The 16,307-nt window shown below is 37.6% G+C and overlaps 1 long non-coding RNA gene across 1 annotated transcript; it reads right to left on the bottom strand.

Annotated features, from left to right (window-relative positions):
- Positions 1 to 8,342: 8,342 nt before the first annotated feature.
- On the bottom strand, positions 8,343 to 9,261 carry LOC124883459. Its single transcript, XR_007042209.1, has 2 exons — positions 8,678 to 9,261; positions 8,343 to 8,578 (listed from the first exon to the last, which is right to left on the bottom strand). It is a non-coding gene; the product is annotated as an uncharacterized LOC124883459 (long non-coding RNA).
- Between the last annotated feature and the right edge of the window lie 7,046 nt (positions 9,262 to 16,307).

Raw genomic sequence — 16,307 nt, 5'->3', positions numbered from 1 at the left:
AGATAAAAAAGAGACTGCTGTGTTTTTGTTTTTGACTGTTTCCATACAACGTTTCTTAATCCAGCTGGATAGTGGTTGGTATCTGCAGATAAATCAGTGGGTCATCTGTGAAGCCAATATCCTGATGCTGTGGTGAATATTAAACCAAACTGGTTACCATGGAGATGGTAACCAACATTTCTGACTAAGGAGTTGCACCAAAATGTAGGACACTCCCCTTTCTAGTTGTGCGTCAAAAGATACTTATAATAATAGGTACTGTTTCCCACCCAAGTGCTATTTGAGCTCCTTCATCTCAAGGAGAATAGTTCATACAGTTGTAGATGTCATCCAGACAAGAGAAATGAATTTTATTGTATAATTAGTAGAATTATAATGGAAGGGTGAATGGGTGAAGCACACTGATTGCTTGCTACTTGTTTGTTACTAATTTGAAACATGTTTATGATGATTAACATTGGTTATAATAAAACAAATTCTACTACAATGTAGGGTTGGAATTTTATAGGGTCCATATTAATACAGCGGAAAATTATTAAACCATGAGAAAACTGCCAAACCATAAGAAAATTCATTATGATTAACTTGGAATTTCTAATATTTTAAAAATATACCTATAAGTGTCTTTGAAATATTTTTAGTAATATTTCCTTTAGCTATAGATAACATGTATCATATCTCTATGTCTTTGTAGAAAAGTGAAGAAATAATGTGGTTAGGGGGTAACAGATTTTTTGTTTTAACTGCTTTTAGCTATTTAAAACAACTTAAAGTGGTCATGTTAAGGTCCATGGGGTAGAACGGAGGCTGAGAGCTATATTAATGTCCCACATCTGCTGATCCACCCAAACAGCTGACAATGAGTCCAGCTGGATAATTTCCAAAATAACAACACAAGTCCAGTTGATGAGATTTTAAAAGATCTAGACTGTCCCTGTAAGGAACCTTTCCCAAGTGTTCCCAAAAAGTAGCTTCTTATGATAAATCAACCTCTGCAGAGACAAAAATGATCAGAATCAAGAGCATTTCTCCCTCCGTTTGGGCTCCTCTTGTCCTGTCAGCAGCACAAGCTTATCTCTCACTGGGTGGAATTTGAAATTAATTTGCCTGAAGTGTAATTAATGTTAGTATGAAAATCCGCAGACCCAAAGTCTTCTTACTTGTGCAGACCTTTCACTTGCTCTGCCTGCAGCTCTAAAGGTTCCATTACAGAGTCAGAGTAACCTATCTACCTTGCGAACGGTTCAAAGAAGGGGACCAGCTAACCCTGGAGAGATAACAGTAGACAGCAGAAGACAGGGACAAACAGTGCTCGGAGCACTGTCTATCCCATCGTTTCTTCCTGCAGACCTTTCTGTTTTGGTTACACTCAGAGGAAGTGGGGGGATGGTCAGGTCAGTGTCCTTTTCATAACTTGTAGATTGTTTCTGTGTGTGGAGCAGAACATTGAGCTGTTTAGTGCAGAGGGAGAGATTCTCTGGTGCTTTTAGTCTGTTCAGTGACGGCTCAAACACATGCATCCCCACAAGTGCTAATGTACCGACCTTTAATTATTCATGCAGCACCTGTCTGTGGTGGCGCATCTGATTTATGATAATGGATTATGTATCCAGCAAGGAAACCTATTTGGTTCAGAGAGCCCAGAGCCATGGTGTCAGCAATTAAAGCATGAACTACCCCCCAGGTTAATGTCAGCGTGTGTCTGTGCATGTTCGTCTTTGTCGCAGTGTACTTTACTTTTCACTTTATACAGTATGCACTTAAAAATCAACTTCACTTAATTATCCTGAGTATAGTTACAATAACATTTAAATGTTGTTTTTTTGTTCGTTTTTACCAGGTTTGGAATATGTTCTGGTCTTTGGTAACTAAACACCCCTCTTCTGGTTTTTCAGCAGTTTATGTTTATATATTAAAATTTGAAATGTTTTACCATAAAACAAACTTTAGAATGTTTAGGAGTCACCATGTTCATATTTACTTTGTAATCACTTTTAAAAAAAAAGGGCGTTTTAATCCTGATGCATCAGTATATGACATTTCCAAAACTTTAGCATTAATTTGTGTTTCATATTATTCAAGTATGGGAAAAATTTGAGAACATTGTACCTTGACAACTCCAGATTTCTTTTAGATATTTGTTTGTTTTGGTCTTTTGTTTGGCATGTTTTTATATTCTGCTAAGCTGTTCTTGTTTCAGATCCTCTCAGTTTCCCTGTAGGACCATGTGCATCAGCCCCCGCCAGCGAGTGCTCTTTAAATGTTTGGGTGTGGTGCAGTTGTTGATCTTTATGCTGAAAAGGATGCTGTGATCTTCCATTGGTCTTTTAGTTGAACATTGAAGCCTGTTCACCTTGCAATGCTGAACACATTTTTTGCACCAATTTTGCCTTTGTTTGCTGACTTGACAGTTTTCCAGCATTCTGCGACTGAAACAGTCCACAGGAAGTTATTCCTAAAGATGCTGGCTGTTTACAAAGTGCTATATCAAAGCATATTAATTGTAAGTTAAGTGTAAGGAAAAGATGTGGTACCAAGATATTCACAATCAGCAGGGATAAGTGCAGCCTTGAGTGAATTGTGAAGCAAAGTCTATTCAAACATTTAAGGGAGATTGCAAAGGCATGGAATGTGGCTGGAGTCTATGCTTCAACATCTACCACACACAGACATATTCAGCACATGGTCTAAAACGGTTACATTCCTGCTCTTGAAGCAAAGACAAGGACTGAGGTGTTTAACCGAAGGGAAAATAGACCTGGACTGTGTTTCAGAGTCCTCTACTCCGATGAAAGTAAATTTTACATTTCATTTGGAAATAGAGGTCCCAGAGTCTAGAGGAAACGTGGAGAGCACCGAACCCAAGTTGCTTGAGATCCAGTGTGAAGATGTTTTTTTTGCCCTTGATTAATGGCCAGATATACTGTACAGTTCATGGACATACGTTTCAGAAAGTCTAGATTTCTGTGTTTAAAAATGTGTTTTTTGAATTGATCTTTTTTTTACTCTAAATTAAAAAAAAGTGCTTTAGTTTTTTCTTAGTTGTCAATGATAATGATCGAAATTGACATATAAACTAGTAAAATAAATAACAATTTTTGATAATATTGTAATTTACTGACATGCTCCTGTGTGTTGTGCTGTAATTTTATGCTTTTTTAAGGTTTTGATTTGACGATTGTTTTTATTCCCACCAAGCAAGGTTATGTTAGAGTTGCACATAATCAGATGTGTTTAACAAACTTCAGAATGAGCGATTTCGAATTTCAAGAAGGCTCCAATTTCAAACTACAGTAATATGTGGTAAGTTATTATTTTCTCCTCCTCAGTCATTTAAACCCTACAAACACACAGACTGAGGGTGCCTGTCTTTGACTGCAATATCCCAGCAAATAACAGTAGATGCTGCTTCTGTCTTCATCCATTCCTAGGAATCCTTTAGCCTTCTAAAACGTACAAAGTCAAGTATTAAATTGTCTCTGCAGGGATTCAAGCTGTGATTTAGAGCTGAGCTGTGTGTTAGCTTCTCATGCAGGTCACAGTTTAACTCTAACCCTGGAGTTCTAAGGAAAGTGCGGCCCTCCAACAGACGCTGCCGTCGCACTAACAGCCAAACTGCAATATTAAACTGTCAGATAGTTTTTTGTTGGTACAGTGTATTTTTCAGTCCTATATTTGGTTTGGTTTTCCCCCTCAGAAACAGACCAAAAGTTCCTAAAAAGTGCTGAATTTAAGAATGTAGGAGTTTTGATTGTTTAGGGACTGCCTTTTCAGCTGCACAGATATAAACCATATAATTAAAAAGAATCTGGGGAGGTTTTAATTAAATGTTGGACTGTGTACCATTTTGCTCCTGCCAGTGTGGTTTGACTGATACTATATCAGCACACATTTAAAGGCTTGTGGAAATTAAACATTCTTCAGATAAATTTATTTCAAAGCCACTGAGTCTTTGCTGCTGTGCATGGCATTCACTATGTTTTGGTATCTAAATGAAATAGTAATAACATTGGGAATTCTGATACAGCGAGCTAATTTGTGCTTGCTGTTGGTGGTTTTCTGTGATGTTGGACCCTCCATTTCCAACATATGAGGATTAGGGAAAAGTGTCACATTTTGTCAAACAATGTAAACAGCAATTGAAGGAAGCAGCTTAGTAAAGCATCAATATTTAGCTCTTCAGTTTAACAATAAATGAAGTTAGGAAGCTTTTTTGACCTATTGGTTAGAAAGCAAAGAGGTACATGTATAGCCTTATATTATCACTTGTCTCATAAAAATGCCAATTTATGTTGTTCCATCATCGACTTGTCTTTCTCAAATATTTAAACAACACCTGTCTAAAAATACCCCTGAGTTACATTAAATCAGAAATGTCAACCTCACACATCTGGCTCGCTGCACAATTATGCAAATGGTCGGTTAATGGACCCACCTGGTTATATAGTGCATACTGCAATCACATTACATATCCCATAATACACTACAACAGCTACTTGCAGCTCAAGACATAGGAGAACACAAGCACCGCTTTTGGGAGAATCAATTGGAGCAAGAAAACTTGCATCACTTTTTGCGTTGCCAAGAATTTGCAAACAAAACTCAATGACTGATTTGAACCGATTCAAAGTGCATTACATAAACTGATAGCGAACTGAAACTTCACTGCCTTATAAGTGTCCATGGTAGTGTAGACGTAGAGCTTCCCTGCAGCATTCCCCAATGTCAGACCTGTTGTCACATCCCTCTGCCATATATGCTGTGCTTGTCCTTAAATAATGCATTCAGCTGTTGCTTTTTTGGCTCAAATACATGTTTCAGATCATCAAGTAAATTTCCAACAAAGATAACTTGAGTAAATTCCAAATTTAGCTTTACAGTACCTTGTTTTGAGTACGAGGGCTTAAAAGTTACATCATCTACCTAACCTTTAACCTATAAATGTTTGAGGTACAGGCATGAAAATGGCAGGAAACCCAGGGAACTGTCTTTTATTACACAGACAGAAGCTGCCAAAAACTCAAGTTAGAGAGGAAGCTGAAGATTTTGGAAGAAGGTACAAATATTGCATGAATATAACTGGGCTTTCATCATATTTTCTCAGCGAATACTGAAAACTCCATATAAAAAGGCCAAGCGCACACCAAGGCTTTGTGTTAAACTGAAGTGCTCTTCTAGCATTAACAAGTACAGTATCCTATTGTGAGTGATTTGTTGTTTTGCAAGTGGAAGGTGATATTGATATCTTTTCTGCTGGTTGGGTTTTTATAATTTCCATGTCTTTGTCTTTTATTATAGTTTTCAATGCTGTTTTTCATGTCAAACTCAATTGCCTTGGCATGACATTTCCAAACTATATTCATGCGGCTCATTGAAAAAGAAAAGAAACTTGTGAAAAGTATGGCTGAATGCTTTTTTTCCTTACAATTAAGCTCTTTATTTTATCTGGTTGAAATTGGCATTTAAAGCAACAGATTTTAAACTTGCAGACGTGTGTTATTATTTTTCAAACAAATGTATTTGCCTGTGGCAGATCATGTGTTATTTGAAAGAAAAATCTTTTTAAAAACAGCCTAATTTGATACACTGTGAATCTTCATTCATAATTAATTAGAGCAAAACTATCCACTGTGAAGCCTCATTACATGGGAAAAGAAATTATGAAGAACAGAATAAATCCGGCCTATGAAATCTTCCACCCCTTACAATTATTTGCTGTATAATAATATAATAATAAAATTAAAGTATGCATTGATTTTGAGTTGTGTATTAACAAAAAACTTAATATCTGGAATATAATGCAAATATAAATATAAATACAGTGCCTTAAAGAAGTATTCCTTTAAACATTGTCTTATTTTATGTTCAACCTCAAACTTTACTGTATTTTCTTCAGATCTTGTGTGTTAGACCAACATACATTAGTGCAACTAGTGCTAACTAAACTATTCCATTGTACCATAGGATGTTTAGGATTGAGGTCCTGCTGGAAGGTGAACCTCAGCTTCTAACAGGTTTCTGCCAGGATTGCTCCATATTTAGCTCCATCCATATTTTCCTTACATTCTGACCCCCTTCCTAATCCCAGCTAAGTGGGAAAGAAATATTCCGAAAACATGATGCTGACATTACCATGTTTCACAGTGGGGATGTTGTGCAGAGTAATTTCCAGTGTTAGTTTTCCTCCATGCATTGCATTTTCCATGTAGACCAAAACACTCAACCTCTCGCTGATGTGACTGGAACACCTTCTACCACGTGTTAGTTGTGTCCCATAGCATGGTTTATGGCAAACTACAAACAGGACTTCTTATGTCTTTCAACGACTTTCTCTGATGCTTCTCCAGAGTTTGAATGGGATTCTTGGCTGCTTCTCCAATTAATGCTCTCTTTACCCAGCCTGTCAGTGTAAGTGAACAGCCATGTCTTTGTAGGTTTGCAGTTGTGTCATACTCTTTCCATTTTTGGATGGTTGTTGAACAGCTGAAGATATTGTTTTATAACCCATTGCTGCTTTAAACTTCTCCACAGCTGTATTGCTGACCTGTCTGCTGTGTGTCTTGGTCTTTATGATGCTTTTTTTTTTACTAATGTTCTCTAAAAACCTCAGAAACCTTCAAAGAAGAGCTGGATTTATACTGAGATTAAATTACACACATATGGACTCTATTAATAAGATGACCACTGAAGGTTACTGGTCATAATGGGTTTCTTTTAAGTTAACAATGCTCTGTGGGCCTGAAGACACATGCATGCCAAGCATTTTATAATACTTATTTGTAAAAAATAAAAGAGTTTGAAACCATGAATCATGTTCCTTCCATTGCACAGTTTTGCACTACTTTGTCCTAGGCTATGATGTCAAATTACCATAAAATACATTGAAATATGTGGTTATAAAGTCGTAAAATGAGTATGAATACTTTTGTCAGGTGCTGTAGTCAAATAATTCCCCAAAACTCACCAAATGACAAGTTTCCCTCTAGATTGTTCTGTGTATTGGTGTGTAACCTGCTAAATGATTTGCCCTTGCTGGAAAACACATCCACTTAAGAATAACTTTGAAATGATGCTATATGTCACAGTGCACAGATGAACATTTAATTCCTGTCTAAAAGAAAAAGTCACAAACAGCGGTTTGTTTATACAGATTTTGGAATACTGCCAAATCCCTGCAGATCAGAGGGAAGTGGTGGTTAAGTTCAGAGATCCAAGCTTCTTTTCTCCAGATGCTTTGTGTGGGGAAATATAATGAGATGGATGTAGAAATCTGAGGGATAAAGAGGGACAGGAGGGGAGTGCTGCAGAGGAGATTTAAAGTTCACGCAAGGGAACAGTCTGCTCAACGCAGACCTCTACCAAGACCTTTTAATCTTACTGGTTAGGTGATATTGTCACAGACAGTCATATTGCTCTTCTCAGATAACTGAATTTTTGATAGTGGTCAAAGTTTTGCTTTGTGGTACAACACAGGCTTGAGGCACCTTGTGAGGCTGTCAGAAAATGTAGAATACCATTTAGTGTACAAAATACTTGGAAACAGAATTCTTATAATAATCACAAAGCAGTCTTGCCATGTAAATAGCTTAAACATAAATGTTTAGAAGAATGCAAACCTGTGTTTAGCAAAACAGTTGTATTTATATATATATATATATATATATACATATACACACACATACACACATACACACATATATAAATAAATAAAAGCTCAAAATTATGAGATGGAAAGATTCTTATACTAAATGCTTGGTTTTCCCTATTGGTGAAAACATTGGACGGGTTTACCCAAACAGTGACTCAGCTTGTTGAGTTTGAGGAGTGTCTACAAGGAGCCTCATTGTTCGTCACAGAAGGCCATTTTGAATTATACAACAACCTGATCAGACCTCCCTGAACCCCTTCTTCAGGATAAAATTTGAAATAAGATCATAAAATCATGCGGTATAATGTGTGGGATGTATTAATGGCTTTAGTTTACAGTATAAATCGAGTTTTGTTAATATAAAATAGCTTTAGCCTTTTAGTCATAAATTAGAATATGTGTAAAAAGGCTTGTTTGTCAGATTAAGAGAAAAAGAAAATCTTTAAGTATTAAACCCACATGTTTTGTATTAATGTTATATATTGGTCTGCTCTAATATTCTAATCCAAAATATTGTTTTTATTAGCTGTTTAAAAAAAATAAAAACCATAACAGAAATACAGGCTGTGTGTAATTCTATAAAAGTGTTTCATTTAGTGAATTGAGCAACTGAAATAAAAATATTCAATCACATTCTGTCATGGTAAATTTAACTGCTTTGACCCACATGCAGATAACACTCAGGAGATAGGAAAAGGTTTAACAGTTTATTTTCCTTTAACAGATAACAGACCCAGGACTGGAAGCACACCAGCTGCATGGAGAGGGAGAACAGGTAAGTGGATGAGGGGTTCAGAGGTGAATTTAGAAGTTTGAACGTCTTGTTTGCTTACGGAGTGGAGCTGAAGGAAGTCTTCAGAGGGGGGAAAAGATGAAGCGGAGCCTGGGAGGTTGCCGGATGTCTGTTGTGCAGGTAGGAGTTGAAATCCTCTGATGAATGGTTTGGAGGAACACAAGCTTGGATTGCCTTTCCAGGATAGATGACGACAGAGTGAGGTGAGTGCACTTGGTGGTGGTTTCTGTACTTACGTTGGAGGGTGGATTATGTTCGCATGCAGGTTGTTTGGAGGTTTGGAGCTTGGAGTCAGCCAGCTGGACCTTAGTAAGCGAGGGAGCTTGAAGTCAGGAATACTTGGGATCTGCCAGAGGAACAACACCAAGACTGGAGCCTGGAGGTCCGGAAGACATGTGGAAGGGCATAGACAAAAGGTAAGTTCTTGGGAGACAAAAACTCAGTATTTAAAGCAAGCTTAACTTGGCCAGTAAGTTACCACTACTAGCAAACACTCAGGCAACAAAGTGCTTGCTGCTCGCTCCTTTTAAACCTCAGGACCTGATTGATAATGAGCGACACCTGTTGCACACCTCCACAAGGAGCTCCGCCGCCATCTGGTGAGTAAGCACAGTAAGCAGCAGGCAACAAGTTTCCCAGACCCCGACACATTCTAATTTATTGAATGACTGCTGCTAGCCATCCTAAGTGCTTAAGTTAAAGGCAACTGGACTTCTTCTCTTGTTTCTAATAGAAGTTTCACCTCTCTTTCAAAAGGTTTCTTCCATTCTAAACATGGTTGGAAGCAACAGGTTTATAAATTGTAAGAACAATCACACTACTAAGGCCATTAAGGTTAATAAAGGGGAATAGGACATGAGTCTATGACACTGCTCACTTTTCAGCTATATGTTTTAGTTGTTGTTGCTTGACTATCCAATATGGCCCTAATGTTGCCATGTCAGTTGTTTTGGTCACACATACCAAGATGTGTATTGCTGTAAAACGAGCCAAGGCTCCACCTCCATTTAGTGTAGGTTGTTCATGTTTAACATGGACAGCTTCTTTCACTATTCTCTCGTTCCACGTATCTTCCTTGTCAAAAATGTGTACATTGCTGTCTTCAACGAGAGTCCCTTGTCCTTGAGATGTAAATGAAATCCTGATTCATTTATGATTAGTATCATGGCATGTTAATCTGTGTGTTTAGAGATTAGTTTATCTTGTCAACACAATGGCAGGTTTTTTTGTATTGTTTATTTATAGCAGTCCATAAGTTACCTGGCAGGGAATCCACCATGTCCATTTTATTTTTTATTACTATTACCTGTTTAGCTAACTTCAAAAGACACGTTTGAATTTGATAGATTAATACAGTTGGAAACCTTAACCAACAAATCTTTGGGACACGACACAGAGGTTGTTCAGCTCAGAAAGCAGGAGTTACAAGTAGGGGAATTTATACAGATAAAAACTTCACAGACCCCCACTAAATAAATGTGAACAATCATCAACATCTCTATGGTTCTAAAAAAACCATAGACTCTGCATTTAATACGACTGGAGCTGGCATAAGACACCCTATTGGTTTTCATAGTTGCTGTGCTCATCTTGGGTTTTTGATTTTGATGTGACATTGAATTGATAAATCTGACTGCTAAGATGAATTCAGGATGCATATATGCAGTTTAACCATGACTTATAAAAAGATTTCCCTTAACAATGCATAACTTAGCACTGCTGTTCTAGGGGTGGTGGTGGGAGGTAATGTCTCTTTTTTCTTATGTTGTATAATAAAAGTCAGATACAGTTGTTGGACCACTTGTCTGCTGAATATTGGACCATTTGAACGTTGCTGGACGCCACTATGCCTTTCCAACATCATCGGCCATTTTGTAACCAGGACTGTCCGTTACTACAAATCCCATCGGCCACTGTGGCTGATATGACGGGTGCGTCCCAAGTCTGACGTCACAGGAGATTATAAAGGAAGGTGACCCCCTTTAAAGAACTCCTTCAGCTGGAGACCTTGACATGGTTACCACGCAACTGAAGCACCCTTTGGAGAAGAAGAGATCCCACGTGGAGTCTTCATTTATTCTCCTTCGATGGCCAACGAAAAATTCATAAAAGAGGTTTCTGGAATAAGAAGGCCAGAAATTTCACTTTGCCGATCGCAGACGTGAGTTTAACACGTAACTAAAAAAAAACACGGAGTTTCATCGCCACCTTGTTTTGTCCAGTCGACTCCTGATGGTAAGATCATATTTTCCCCTTTCGCCAAGGATGCCAGAGGACGAAGATTGACCGCTCTTCCTGAAGTTAACTGTGGACGAACGTTAACTCCCCCCCCCCTCTCTCCCTCTGATCAGAGGAGACAACGACAAGTAAAACCTACCTTTTATTTTTATTTCTTTCTTAGAAATAGTCTGGGCTGGGTAGAGGAGGTTTTAGTGCGATTAGATCCGCCATTTAACCTAATGTGTTCTGAATTATATGTGCATGCAACCTTTTATTGAAACTTTGATGTGCTGTGTTGGATGTCTGGAAGCCGCTGTGCTACCCAGCTTTGTGTGTGCTTTGCGGGGTTCTTTAACACCTGAGAGCAAGTGCAGGCGCGCTGTGGAACTGAACTGTAATAATAACCTCATGGGGTAATTTCACCATTTTCTTTGTCTTCAACTTCACTGCTTACTAGCCTGCCGCCAAAAGTTTTATAACTCTTTGTGTGCTCACCCCCGCCCAGAGTTGGGGGATGTTTTATGACTTAGTATAACTGAGTTACAGTTTGGGCTACGCTCCCAAACTCCATTCACCACCACATCCCTTTGTCATATTATCATTTTTGCCATAACTGCTGGTTTGATTCCATACACACCCACTGCTGTTTTGCTTTATTTTGTTTAGTTAGATATTTTACCCTGTTTTGTGTAGAACTTTGCATGTTTGAGAAGGTGAAGATTATTGAATTCGGAAGAGCGGATGGTATCAGGCTGTGATTTACTAAATATTCACATAGATAAAGAGAATTCGTGGGTGTTTATTTTGTGCAAGTGATTCGTCAGTCAAAATAAGGTTAAAAGTTCCACACATTTTGGCAGAAACGGTTGATTAACAGTGACATCTCTGGTAATAGTTATCAATTATTTAACGGTTGTAATTATCAAAGGCGTTGAGCCACAGTTACAACACCAGAAGACATCTCTGGTCTTGATTCATAAATGAGGATTTTGGTTAGGAAATTAATTTTGTCAAATTATGATAGTTAATTATAATTATTGATAAATATTAACTAATCAATAATCATAATTCCAACACAGTGACCTTTTAAACAGAAAGATTGCGATTTTATTTTAATCCATGCTTCTAGAGTTACACATTATTTCATGCATTTTATTTTTATTTGACAAACAAGTTGTTCCTATCAATCTAATATTATTTTGTCACTTTAAGATATGAGGTAAATGTTAAAGGTAACTACACGTACAGAAACATTGCTATACATATCGAATTAATACAGTATGATAAAATCCCAAGGCGCCACAATGGAAGACTGAATATATTTCTATGGCAAATGGCCTGCACTTGTATAGCACTTTATCAGGTCCCCAGAGTCCCAAAAGCGCTTTACACTAAAATCAGTCATCTACCCATTCATTCATTCACAAACCTGATTGTAGCCCCAGCTGCTCCGAGGCAGACTGACAAGACTGAGGCTGCCATAGAATCGGCACCTCCGGGCCCTCTGATCACCATCAGCAAGGTGGGGGAAGTGTCTTGCCCAAGGACACAACGACTTAGATGGACAGAGCGGATTCGAACTGGCAACCCACCAGTTACTGGACAAACTCCTACCACCTGAGCCACAGTCACAGTATGATCTTACACTGGCTAAACACATGGCCGAAAATGATTTAGATCTTCTGTGATTCCTTGTTGAAAATGTCTGCAAAGCATTTAGTTGTTGTTTCTGTTGTTTCTCCTGTGTGGTACCAGTGCCGAAGACCACACATCCGAAGGACCTCAGCACGTACAGGCCCGTAGCAGTGACCTCGCATCTTATGAAGACCCTTGAGAGGGTGGTCATCAACCATCTACCCCCTTGGTGAGGTCTTCAATTGGATCTGCTGTGGTTCTCCTTACATTGTGGCATCAGGTTGGATGATGCAATCATCTACTTCCTGCACCAAGTTCTTTTTCTGATTCTGGTGGCATCTGTCATCGTCTATAGTGTGGTTTGTTGGCGCAGCAACTTATCCACAGTTAAGAGAAACTGATCAGGAAGGCAAACGGTCTCCTAGGAGGCCCCTTCAACCCAGTGCAGGTGATGGGAGACAGAACAACTGTAGCGAAAATAATATCTCTGTTGGACATTGTCTCCCACCCCATACATGAAGCTGTTGCAGAACTGGAGAGCCTCTTCAGTGACACACTGCTGCATCCTAGGTGCACAAATGAGTGTTATCGCAGATTCTTCCACCCAGCAGCTGTTAGACTTCATAATCATAACTGCTCCCAACAGTGTTCACATCTCTGCTGTTTTTTGCAGAGTTGTGATTTCTTATAAATAGTTTGTTGTTCTTGTTTTATGTGCACAAATATACATGAAAATTTTATATATTTACAACATAATCATACTAAGTTGCAAATTTCTTTGAGTATGCTATTTTTAATAATGGCACAGTATTTTTTTTTCTGCTATAAATGTACCCTTATTATACAGTCTGCTATTCTTACTTTCTGTTTTTAGATTTTTACCTTTGTGTAAATCTGCATTCTTCAATTTGCCTGTCACTTTGCTACACCTGAATTTCCCCACTAAGGGACAATACATTTTATTTCTATTCTATTGTTTGCAACAAGATCTTTATGTCAAACCTTTTCTGCTGTCATGGTGACAAGTCCAGGTTCAACTGGCTAAATCACTTGTAATATCCTGTATATATAGTGTTATAGTATAGTGTCATTCTTTCTTCCAGAACATGGAATAAAAAGAACCAAATAATGTTCAAAGACATTTTTATTCAAAGAAGATGGCTTAACTATGCTTAAAGAAATGTTCACTACTTTATGTATAGAATAGTGCTGTGAAAAAAGTTTCCCACCCCCACTCCGTTTTCTTTCTTGTCGAGTTTAGATGGTTCAAATCATCAAACTACTAGCTAACCTAGGTAAATAGTACAGCAAAGATAAAATGCAGTTTTTCTCTTAATAAATTATTTCATTTATTAAGGGAAAAAAGCTATTTAAATCAAACTGGCCCTATGTGGAAAAAGTTACTGTCTCCCAATCCTAATAACTGGTTGTGCCACACAACTTCCATTAAGCATTTGCGATAGCTGACAATGATTAATTTACATCTCTGGAGAAATTTTGGCCTACTATTTTTTACAGGATTGTTGTAATTCAGTCACACTAGATGATTTTGAGCTTGAATTCCCTGTATAAGCTCATTCAAAATCATCTAAATTGAATTTTAGTCCTGACTTTAAAAGGGCCACTCCAAACTGAACTGATGGCCTTCAGGCTTTTCTGCCAGACAGCAGAATTCATGGTACCATCAGTTACAGCAAGTCATCCAGGCCCCGAAACAGCAAAGTTGTCCCGTACCATCACATGACCACCAATATGTTTGACTGTTATATACTTTTCTCTAATGATGTGTTAGTTTTATGCCAGATGTAATGGGATACACACTTTTCAAAAAGCACATTTTTTGTCATGTCAGCCCACAGAATAGTTTCTTTAAAGTATTGGGGATCATCAAGATGTTTTTGGAAAGGTAAGGCTTGCAATGCTGGAGATATTTGGGGTGCTTTTTTGACTTCCTGGATGAGTTGTTGATGCGATGTTACAGTAATTTTGATAGGCTGGTCACTTCTGGGAAAGTTCACCACTGTTCTATGTTTTCTCCATTTCTGGATAATGGCGTTGAAAAATATACTTCCAGACTTTTGTCTCTCATCTGTTACTGAATATCTTTAGTTTAGGATACAATGTTTTCATTTTTTAACTCTTTAACCTACTTCATGTTGTCATACTGGTTCTTCTCAAGGGATTTCTTGATTCTACAGGTCTAGCAGCAATTGTGCCTGATTTTTGCTGGTGAATTTAACTCAGCTTTCCAGGTAATGTAGTTAATCACAGTTAATTCATAATTTCGGGCCAGGTTGGTGTGGATTGCTTATTAAGTTATCATTAAAAAATGCAGTTTGTATTTACTCAGGTTATCTTTGTTAGATACTAAACCTTTTTGTCCATTTAAGTGAGAAAAAGAGGGCAAAAGTGAAGAAATCTGTAAGGGGACAAATTGTTTCAGCGCACTATATGTCGTAAATGACTATATTCTGAAGATATTGTAAGAGGATTTCAGGATAATACACAATGTTTTATTCATTGCCTTTTTAGATTAAGGTCAATCAAAGTCACCTGTCTCTTTAATGCACTGGTTTCTTTAGAGATTGAACTGTTGTGACCTGTCACTAAGACCTTGCTGCAGTGCCCATTTTACATTTTCCAGTGGTCGAAGGACAGAAAGATAAATGCAGAATTTACACTTAGGTTTCAAGCTCAGCTGCTCAAGAGAGCATCCAGTTCATTTCGTGCCCTTTTGCAGCATCATTGCCTACTTTATACTAAAGCCAGGTGAAGCACATCCTTGGGCAGAACTGACATATTGCCTGATTTAAAGATTACCTTGGTGGCAGGGCACAGTGAAACCTAGATCAATTGGAACAATGTGAACTTTCCCTGAAAATGAAGATATGTAAAACTTAACATAGAGGAGACACTTTTGTGATTATCTTATTTCTTTTTGTGTCCTTTATTAAGTTTAAAGTGACCGTATCATTGGAGACCTATATATTTGAAAAAACTGAAGGGCCTATATCAGATAACCTCTGGCGTTAGATAAAATGATCTACAATGTCACTAATAATTTTGACAAGCCTATAAAAACTGCAGCACTGTAGTTCATGGCATCCACGGCTTCCACAATATTATTTAAAACTTGGTGGAAGCAGTTACCATGCTATGTGGTTTCCTGAAACCCAACTGATGGGGATTATAATTCTATTAAATAAGTATTTTTTTATTTGTTATTCACTTTTTCTCCAGAACCTTATATGCACAACTGATGACCAATTAATGCTGGCCACTATTTTTTAACATGAAAAATTCTCTGGCACTTCTCACTTGCCTTTTGCACACAAGTACCACTGCTCCAAAATCATGGCAACTGTTACACAAATATCACAGCTAGTGATGGGACTTACGGCTCTTTGAAGGAAACCGAATCTTTAGGATCGGTCCACTTCAAAGATCTGTTCAAATGATCCGTTTTTGAAAATGTACGTATTTCGAAGAACAAGCCATTTTATTCCTAATATAGTGTTAAATATATTTATTTTAGAAAATCTGGCATGTGTGGGTGAAATTTACAACAAATGTTGAATCCACTGTTCTAGGTAAGATTAATATTTTTATTTAAATTGTGCAAATGGAACCAGATTATGTTCATGCTAAAATCTTTCTTTATGTATATATTTTCCATAAAATTAAGTTTAAAATATCAAAACCCCATATAGTTCTTAACTATATATACATGCTATATATACATATAGCATTGTAATGCTATATGTAATATAGAAACAGAATTGATTCATTTGTGAACGTCACATCACTAATCACAGCAATAATCTAATTACAAAAGTACCTGACGTCATGCTACACTATGCAGACAGTTTTTTCACCTCTGCATGGTAGATGCTACTCTATGAATACAGTTTCTTCACCTCTGAATGGTAGATGCTACAAACAAAGTGAAACTGACAGCATGACCTACTTGTCTAATTGTTCAGCTAATAATTATCCGACCATGTGAGAGTA

The sequence above is a fragment of the Girardinichthys multiradiatus genome, chromosome 18 (assembly GCF_021462225.1).
Source record: "Girardinichthys multiradiatus isolate DD_20200921_A chromosome 18, DD_fGirMul_XY1, whole genome shotgun sequence".
Classification (NCBI taxonomy): domain Eukaryota; kingdom Metazoa; phylum Chordata; class Actinopteri; order Cyprinodontiformes; family Goodeidae; genus Girardinichthys; species Girardinichthys multiradiatus.
Note: the sequence above shows the minus strand (reverse complement) of the source record. Positions and strands in the feature narration are given on the sequence as shown.